Raw genomic sequence first — 8816 nt, forward strand, 5'->3', positions numbered from 1 at the left:
CACTGTAGTGCTTTTGTGTTACAAATAATGGAAACCCCAGCATGATAGAAAAATCAATCAAAACTGGATTTGCGAGCAAATGCCTTTTTTATTTTAGATTACAGAATTAATTAGGTTTTTTTTTTAGCCTTTGCAAATGGTACTGCAGTGGTGTTTAAACACCTTGAGAGATGTCCAAGTACATCCTGTTTATTTGTGCAGGTGACACACAGACTAGATGTGGAGGCCTAAGAGATCTAGGAAGGTGCTTCAGAGGGAAAAAGAAAAAAAAATATATATTTTTGACACATGAAATAGACAAGCTTTTGAGGACTTGCCAAGGCTGCTTGTGGCCAGCTGCTGCCAAACTTTTATGTGTTCCATGAAGGAGCAGGCAAAAGCGTGAATTCCTGGGAACCTGAGCGGGGCTGGCATGGGAAGGTGAGAATTAAAGACTGCCCAGGCTGGTCCTGTCCTGCTCACAGGTGCTGGGCAGAGCTCAGGGTGCCAGTGCTGGACAGGAGATGTTCCTGGTGGTCTGGAGAGCCAGGCTGTCCTGCCTGGGGCTGAGGAAATAAAACCCTGGTGCTGCTCAGTGGCAGCCTGGCTGTCAGATTTACCCTGAGTCCCTGACTGAAATCCTCACCTGGCTGGGCTGAGCTTCCCCAACCCCTGGTTCTGGAGGCACAGGGAGCCTCTTCCACCCACAGAGGTCATTTCTCCTCCTGGCTGGTGTCTGATGGTGCTGCCAGGATGATTCTGACCTGATAGTTCATCCTCTTGCTTGGTTTAAATGGGAAGATCAACACCTGTTGCTGTGAGAGGTTCTACAGGACTGGGTTTGGGAATAAGGGGATTTCCCTCTCATCCTGTCCCTCACTCCTCATGTCCTTTCCCAACCCAGCTCTGTTCCCTTTGCTTTTCCTTGGTTTTACAGGGTGAATATCTGCTGGCTTAGTGCTCCAGATGCTCAGCACTGCAAATCTCCAGCACATGCCAATATTTACCATGTTTTGGTGCAGATTCTCAAGACTTTGTGTGTGTGTGTCATTCCCAGCCCCTCCTGAACAAGAGACAACAACTAGTGCCTGATAACTTACAAGGAAAACTTCAGAATTAAAAGGTAGTGCAGATAAAAATGAAAACAAAACAAAAACCCTAAGAGAAAAAAAAAAATAAAATTCCTTCAGCTTATGAGCTTTTACTAAACCATGGCATGACTGGGATATACACTAATTATGTTAGACAGGAAATACATTGTTTGTCACAGGACTGGGAGGATATGCCATATATTTGTAAGGATTTAAAGGTGTTTTGGTGGAAAATGCACCAGAAATAAAATTTAAAAAAAAAAAAAAAAAAATCCCAATTGCAGTTCTTTCTCCTGGTGCCATGTATAAAAGCAAGCACCCATGGCTGAAAAACACAGAAATGCGTCTTCTTACATTCCCAGTAAGTTGTGAGCCAAACAATCCTTATCAAAATGCACATTTTGGAACAACAGAGACATTCTACTGCCTTGGTTCTGAAACAGGAAAATTCAAGTTAAAACGACTTTTGTGCTACAAAAATAAGATGCAGTGGCATTAACAGACTAATTTATAAAATTCAAGCTTTTTTCCCACGTGCATAATTCCATTTCTGCATGAGAACACCTCAGGCTTTCCAACATTTGTGTGTTCACTGCAACAAAAACCTTACAGCATCTTTTCAAAACCCATTCAGTGCTTCAAATTCAGGGTCCCCATCCACTCCCACTCAGAGCTAAAAGGGAGAGTCTCACTTCCTTTAACAGGATAAATTTCACAGATTGTGACAACATTGAATGGAACAAATTAATCCATTTGTTCCTCACACATTTCATCTGCAGTAGCTAAAATGCTGTACAATTTCCCCTCACCCCAATATTTGGCAATTTTACATCAGCAGGAAGCTAGATTTTTCAGGCAGCACATTAAGTGCTGTTGTTTGAACTGAAGTGGTGGGGTTTTGGCTTACTATTAATTAAAATTGCACAAGGAATAATCACAGCCAATGTCTCTGTAAAGGCAGGGAGATGAGGCACTTGCTGGTAAGTTTCACCGAGTTCCAGGGAGCCAGAAGAAATATCTTTATTTCTTTACTTCAAGGTTTTATTTCACTCCTATCCTTAAAACATGAATTCTTGCCACAGCAGCTCTGGTACTTCTGTTGTTTTTCTTTTAAATCAAGGTTTTCCAAAAAGCTGGGTGCAACTTCTGATTTCAGAAACTTTCCCCAGGAGATCAGGAGGTATTTTCAGTTTATTATTTATAAGATTTTCAATTTACCATGATTGAACACCTCCTGAGGTGTTCTCCATCTCCAGTAAGCCTTTAAGCATTTAACTGGTGTGTGATAGTCCTGAAATCTGGTTTAATTCCTAGATCACCCCTTAATTTGTTTGCTGCAACAAATCACAGTAAATCAATACAAAATTTAATGTTATAGGGCAGAACCTGTATGAAATCAGAAGAATGTGCTTAATCATGTATATATACATATATTTGCACTTTTTTAACTTCAAGCTGATAACTTTTCATAAATCAGAAATCAAACACCTCCTCTCCCCACACCAAAACAACACACATAAAGAAAACAAATCCGAGTTTTTCAGCTCTGGACATGATTTCCCATTGTTTCCTTCAAGCTAAAGCTGGTCTTTCCAGTGAAAAGGAATTTGCTGCATTTTGTAGAATCAACAATGAGCAGGTTTTTCACTCCCAGCTGCAGTTCCCTGTCACAAAATATCAATCAAGGCTCTTCAAGAGACTGAAAAGCTCTGTTCCAGTTCCACCCATAACTGCACAGATGTGAAGGCTGAGAGAAAGGGACACTTTTAACTTCACTTCTTGAAAAACCCCCTCGTTCAACCACTCCTCAAACACGGCCTGTGAAATGGAGCGTGGGGCCCTGGAAAATCCTGCCCCTAATCAGCAAAATTAATTTGGTGGAATTTAAAGTTAAACCTCTTCCCAAATCAGCGGATCCTCACTGCTAATGTCCTTCCTTTTCAGATTTGTTTCAATTGGCTTGATGTGACTTGGATCCTCGTACAACGCAAGAAAGAATCTTTTGTATCAGGGGCAGTTGCCTGTGGTGCCACCTGGGAATTTTTAAGGGTTGAAATGGTTTGCATAAACACATTTACAGTAAAACTCACGGTCTGCCAAAGTCCCTTGGGGTTGTAGTCCCCAGGATATGCCATGCAGACCCTGGAATTTTGCAGAACTCTGCAGGGAATATCAAGAAGGTGCAGAATTACACATATAATCTTGCTGCAGCATTGGGAAGATTAATGGGTCACCAACAGAGGGGAAATGATAGCATAAACCCATCCAAAGGCAGGTTCTTCATGTCATTAAAGTGATCAGGAAATCTTCATTCCTCCTGAAAATCTGCTTAGTGAATTACATAAATCCCTGGCAGCAAATTGTGTGGAAGTAGCTGGAGTGTCATTCTCCAGCAGTGCCTGAAAATGTTTGGTTCTGTTCCTTTGCCTAACTGCTAGGAAGGCTTTTCTAGCCCATATAAAAGTTATAATACTTTCTTTTTGTTGTTCTTTGTTCTACAGAGCTAATTTTTAGGGGGAACTCTCAGTTTATGTACAAGATGTCTGAGCTTGACACTGGGACATCAGTAATTTCTTTTATCCTTCCAAACCCTGAAGTGAGTAAAGGGTTGTGATTATTAGGTTTGTTGGGGTTTTTTTTGGTGGTCCTTTAAGAGGCCCCAATTATTCTAATAATGTCTGAATTAGTAAGATCTCATTGCTGCCAGGACATGCTGGGGAGAACATCTGGGAATTTTGAAGGAAACGTGGGTAATAATTGAAAAAGAGGTGAATTATGGAGAATGAAACCTTGCTGCATATCAATCATGATTGCATATAAATTAAACTTCTTTAATTTTGATTAGCTTATTGTTATATAAACTACATCTATCTATCTATCTATCTATCTATCTATCTATCTATCTATCTATCTATCTATCTATCTATCACTATATATATATAAGTGATATATATATAAAATATATAAAAATATAGTGATATATATTTTTATATATAATCTATATATATAAAAGCATAGATATTATTTTTATAGATATAAGTTATATATATAAAATATATGTAGCTTATATATAGTGATATATATTTTATATATAGTTGATATGTTAGATATTAATATAGTATTTATATATAAATTATATTGATATATTAATATATAAATATATATAAATAAATATATAAAGAATAAATATATAAATAAATATATATAAATATAAGTTTAATATATAAAATATTTAGAGCTTATATATAGTGATATATATTTTATATAGATAATTTTTATATATAATTATTATTATATATTTCTTTCATTGATTCTCACGGGGCAGATTTCTTGTTTCTGCAGGTGTGAACAGTTCTCTTGCTAAAAGTTATTATTGTGTTAACTGACTTCCATTCTTACAATCTTTTCACAGGGGAAGTTGGAAGGCAGCTCTCCTCCAGACCTGACTTGATCCCAGTTTAAGAGGTGGGAAATTTTTCCCCCTCCTTGCATCCTGAAATCCTCGTGGCAGACGAGTTTGTCCCTGGAGGAGAGATTAGAGGAGTGGCAGGAAGGGTCTGGAGTGTGGCAGTGGAACCAGGGCCAGCCACAGGAGGAGAACTTTAAATACACCAAAATTCGAGAAAATACACCAAAATTTAAACACACGGAAATCTGAGCAGGAGGAGGAAACACGAGGGCACAAAGAAATTCATTCAAAAGTGCAAAAGCAGCCAAACAAGTAGTATTTTCTCAGATAAAACCTTTAATCTGAGGAGATGAGGGTCAATTTGCAGGGTTGCATCTGTCAGCTGAATTTATTTGTGCTGTGCACACCTGGGGTTCAGGACAGCACAGGGAAGTCCTGGGGGCAGAGGGATGGGGCTGCTCTGCCTGGCTTCACTTGCAGGACCGGGATCATCCAGCTGCAGGAATTGGGAACTTCCAGCTGTAGAAATTGGGATCATCCAGCTGCAGGACTGGGATCCTCCAGCTGCAGGAATGGGATCATCCAGCTGCAGGACTGGGATCCTCCAGCTGCAGGAATTAGGAACTTCCAGCTGCAGGGACTGGGATTCTCCAGCTGCAGAAATGGGATCCTCCAACTGCAGGAACTGGGATCCTCCAGCTGCAGGAATTAGGAACTTCCAGCTGCAGGGACTGGGATCCTCCAGCTGCAGGACTGGGATCCAGCTGCACTGGGGTCCAGCTCCTCTTGCACGGGCCTGTGCTGAGCTCATGTGCAGATGGGGGAGCAAAAAGCCCTTTCCAGGTGGAGCATCCCCCCCTGCAGAACCACAGACCCCCTCTCCACCAGCCCACAGACACAGCTCCAGCAGGGGAAGGCAGGAGAGCACAGCATCCCTGGGCATGGCTGTCTGTGCAGTGATCTCCTCGTCGTGCTTGGGCAGCTGCAGGACATGGTTCCCCCAGAGGAAGGAGACTCTGGTTGGGAGTTTTACTTCTACAGCTGCAAATATCTGATCTGGGTCTCGTGCCAGATTCCAAGAGGCTCCGTGGTGAAAGCTCCCTCTGGCAGATGGCAGCTGCCCAAATCACAGCATCCCTGAGGCTGGAAAAGCCCTCCCAGCCCTTGGAGTCCCAGCTGTGCCCCATCCCCACCTTGTTCCCAGCCCAGAGCCACCTCCAGGGATTCCCTGGACACCTCCAGGATGGGCACTCCAGCACTGGAAGAGAAGCCCCTTGAGCAGTTTTGTCACAGACTGATCCACCATCCCTGCAAACCCACACTCCTGCAGCTTCCCCCTGCTGCCAGACCCTGAGCATCCCCTGCAAACACAGCCTTCCCTGCGCTTTGGGAACCACCCAGAAACCTCAGGATCTGCTGAACCACATTGCTTGCACGAGAAAACCATTGTTTTACAGCAGAGCTTGGTTCACAGGCTGCTCTGAGAGCAGCCCCCACGGGTTCCATGAGCAGCAGATTTGTGAGGTATCAAAGGCAGCACCAGACAAGGACTCTGGACACCCTTCCTGGGGTGCCAGAGCTGCCAAACAGCTCAGAACCCCTCAGCCTGGGGCCCTGGGGACTCTGTGCCCCCTGCCCGTGCCCAGTGTGGGGACAGGGACAGCCAGGTGTCCTCCAGGGACGTGGAGCAGGAGCAGACAGACCTTGGGAGTGGCAAATCCAGACCATTTATCCAGAGGGTGGCCAGAAGGATGCCAGGGGGTGTTGCTGCATTTTCCACCTCAGAGTGATGTGAAGAGGGGTCCCTCCTTCAGGTCTGAGTCTGACACCGACCCCGTTCTGCTCTGTGTGATGCTTTATGGAGAATTCTGCAAATTGCAGGTCTGAGTCCACTCCTGGCTGGCAGTGTGCTGAGCATGAGATGGATTATTCCTGGCCTAATTAATATAATAAAATTAATTTAGAATTATTATAACAGTATTATATAATTACAATTACATATAATTATTATATAATTAAGAGATTAATATAATATTTTATATATTATTACGATATAATATATATTATATAATATATTATATAATTAATATATAATTATAGTACTTTATTACAATTATATTATATTATACAATATAATATAATATAATATATATAATATAATATATATTAATATATAATAATATAATATAATATAATATAATATATTATAATATAATATAATATAATATAATATAATATAATATAATATAATATAATATAATATAATATAATATAATATAATATAATATAATATAATATAATATAATATAATATAATATAATATATATACAATTATAATATTACACAATAGTATAATTATAATATTTTATAATATTACAACATAATTATTGTAATATTATATAATATTATTGTATTACATTATTATAATATTATATGTATATTATATAAAATATACATGACACAATAATAATAATATTATATATTAATTATATATAAAAATTACATATAACTTATATAATTATATATAATATAGGATTTATAATTTATATATTACAGAATAATTTATACAATAAAATATTATAATCATATACATTAATAGATAATAATAATTATAAATATAATCATAAATAAAATTATAAAATTTTAATATATAAATATATAAATATAATATATAATATCTTAAATATTATAGCACATAATATATATTGTATACTACATAAAAGGTATAATATGTATTATTGTTAAGAATATTAATATTAATATTAATAACATCAATAACAATAACAATAACAATAATTTATTTTGCAGCTCTGGACCAGCCTTGCCCTTGCTGATACATGGGGCCTGAAATTCAGAATGTACTTCATCAGGATGATCTGCCACATTTTGTATCAATTTCCCTCTCTGCATCTTAATTATATTCCCCTGTGACTTTTCCCAGGACTCCAGGGAAGATGGAGAGGCATCTGCCAGATAACTTTTAACTTTTCATTTGGTCCAGAGAGAAGCTGGAACAAAAAATTAATAAAATCTAAATGATTACAGAATTTCTACTTTGCCCCTTTAGGCAGCTGAGAAGGCTCATGCTGCCTCTTCATCAAAGCAAGTTTAAAAATGTGTGTTCTTTTGACAAACTGGAGCTCTTACACAGAATTAAAACATTGCAGCATCAGTGCCAAAAGAACAGTGACACTGAAAAGCAGCAGCTTCATCTGCTCTTTCTTCTCTTTCTGCCTCCCTTCTTAGGTACAAATCAGTGTTTCCTGAATTTCTCAAGAGCTCACTAACTAACACCTCACTGCCCAGGGGATTCTGGTGCTTGCTGATCTCAAGGGTAAACTTAGACATCAAAAACCTGATTTTTCTGGTTAACCCATGGACTTTTCTTGAATCAAAATTAGCCAGTGTTAGGTCTTCAGGGGCAAACTTGTTTGCATGGGCTTAGTAAAATCAAAGTTTCTGCAGCCCTCTGAACAAAAGAAGTTTTGCTTTAGAGCGTGTTTGATTTTCAGTTATATTATTTTTTAGTTATATTGATTTTTACCTAGGTACCTCTACCTTCATCTTAATAAATCTGGTTTAAATAATGCTGGGTCAGGGCTGAGGAGCAACACTGTTTTAGAGGTGAGCAGGATGTAAAGATGTGAGTTCAAACTTTGTGTCAAGGCCATTTCCAGTTAATCCAATTTCCTCTGTGCCACCAGCTACAGAAGATTTTATTTTTTTTTACTGTGGATTCAGGCAGAACTTTGCTCTTCTCTTTGGGCCAGATCAAACAGAAACCTGGCACAGACTCCTTTTAACCAGTTCCAAGGTCTAAGCAGCTGAATCTTCTAGAGAAAAGACTTATGGACAGCGCTGTCTGCTTCATCTGAAAAGGAATAATCAAGAAACTCATAAAAAAAAAAGTTTATTTCTATGAATTCCTTACCATGACTACAAATAGAATTTTTTTGAAGGTATTTTTTTAGCAAATTGTGGAAATAGTCAAATACACATTGCCCTCAGAAGCGGAATGAAGGTCACAGAATGGTTCTCTGTCCCTTTTTCCTGCCCCTGGAGCACAGTGAGAGCTCAGGGACTGCTGAGATGGGGAGAAATTTGTCTCTTTTTCCTGGAAATTGCTGTCTGGGGGAGCAGAGAGCCTCCAGCCTGGGCCTCAGGTGGGGCTGGTGGTTACACAGAAACCCACAAAACCCCCACAGAATCCCCACAGAATCATGGAATGGTTTGGGTTAGAGGGACCATAAAGGTTCTCCTATTCTTCCTTCAGCACTGGGGGTCTGTAGAGTTCTGTCCTGCCTCGTTGTTTACTGCTGCCCCAGTTTTCTGTCTCC

The sequence above is a fragment of the Cyanistes caeruleus genome, chromosome Z (assembly GCF_971803275.1).
Source record: "Cyanistes caeruleus chromosome Z, bCyaCae1.hap1.1, whole genome shotgun sequence".
Lineage (NCBI taxonomy): Eukaryota > Metazoa > Chordata > Aves > Passeriformes > Paridae > Cyanistes > Cyanistes caeruleus.